Source organism: Sinocyclocheilus grahami, unplaced genomic scaffold (assembly GCF_001515645.1).
Source record: "Sinocyclocheilus grahami isolate Dianchi unplaced genomic scaffold, SAMN03320097.WGS_v1.1 scaffold1275.1, whole genome shotgun sequence".
Classification (NCBI taxonomy): Eukaryota; Metazoa; Chordata; class Actinopteri; order Cypriniformes; family Cyprinidae; genus Sinocyclocheilus; species Sinocyclocheilus grahami.
The window spans coordinates 725,539-727,436 of NW_015506454.1; positions in this window are offsets into that span (position 1 = coordinate 725,539).

Genomic DNA, 1,898 nt, shown 5'->3' on the forward strand with positions numbered 1-1,898 from the left:
ACATTTCTCTTTTATGCCAAAAATCATTAGGATATTAAGTAAAGATCATGTTCCATGAAGATATTTTGTAAATTTCCTACCGTAAATATATCAAAACTAAATTTTTGATTAGTAATATGCATTGCTAAGAATTTAATTTGAACAACTTTAAAGATGATTTTCTCAATATTTAGATTTTTTTGCACCCTCAGATTCCAGATTTTCAAATAGTTGTATCTCAGCCAAATATTGTCCGATCCTAACAAATCATACATCAATGGAAAGATTATTTATTCAGCTTTCAGATGATGTATAAATCTCAATTTCGAAAAATTGACCCTTATGACTGGTTTTGTGCTCCAGGGTCACATTTGTGTGTTTAGAGGTTCAGGTCCATCTTCATCCAGCCATCATCATCATCATCATCATCATCATCACCCTTAATGACAGCACAATTAATATTAAAGGGCTTAAATGTGTTTTCTAATCTGTTTAAGTTTATGAAATATATTGAAATCTCTATTCTAGTGTTCAATGTCGGTTTTCTCTGTTTATTTATTTATAGAAACACATTTGTATTTTTAAAACTTTTTTTTAAATGTGTGCATGTTATTGTTTGTTGTTAGTTTTGTGAAAGACAAAGCACAAATATATATATATATATATATATATATGTGTATGTAAATATATATGTGTGTGTGTGTGTGTGTGTGTGTGTGTGTGCGTGCAAGCGATCTGCAGGCTCATGACCTTGAGGTCACACTGACCAACGGATGGTGTGTGTTTTCTAAGGCACACCCCTGGAGCACCTCGAGCCTCTTGTGTGTGTGTTTCTAATATTGTATGTAACTATATTGTGTGTGAGGTTTATGAATGCCATCACTGTGTCTGTCTGTCTGTGTGTGTGTGTGTGTGTGTGTGTGTGTGTGTGTGTGTGTGTGTGTGTGTGTGTGTGTGAGAAACTCAAATCTAGTGTGTGATTATGGTGGTCACAGCAGAGTGGCTGCCAAAGACACACAATTACCGATAACCTATCGAGACAAACAAAAAACATATAGAGAAACTCTGACGCACAAACTTTATCAACTCGTAGATGTTTTTCTATAACGTTTTTTAAATCAATATGTGAAATGATTCTATATAAAAGACGTACAGTAGCTTATTTCAGTCCGGTGGATTCCAGCGCAGAAGAATCAAGCCATACATGAACATTAACCGACAGAGACTCCAGACACAAGAGCGCGCAGACTTTCTGGAAGTTGCAACTGAAACGTCTGCACACTCGCAGACTTCAAAGTAGTTGTTTTTTCCTTTTGTGGTTTGTTAATGGCAAGTTTGAAAGGAAGAGATCTAAGAACTGTAAGGCCGCGAACATATTTCACACAAGTATCGAACCCATGACCTTGTGTTTGAGCTACAGGAACGTACATGAATCCAAAATACAGATGTGTAATTATGCAGGTAGCTGTGTGTAGTATGTTGACCATTTAGTTTGGTACGATTCTCTTCAAATTGTTGCTACACCATGACAGTAGTTGATCTGAAAGAGACAATTCTAACATATTTTACAAAGCAAACATACACACACACACGCACACACACACACACACACAAAATCAAGTTAACATATCAAAGCATAGCTACACTAGCAGTAAAAAGTTTGGACCCAGCGAACAGGGAATGTTCTCAGAGCGTTCTCTCAAAGTTATGTTCCAGTAACGTTAATAGAATGTTTACTCAAATTATTACACTCACACGCACACGCACACGCACACTTTCACATTCACACGCACACGCACACGCACACGCACACGCACACGCACACGCTCACGCACACGCACACTCACACTCACACGCACACGCACACACACACACACACACACACTCACACACACACACACACACTCACACGCACACAC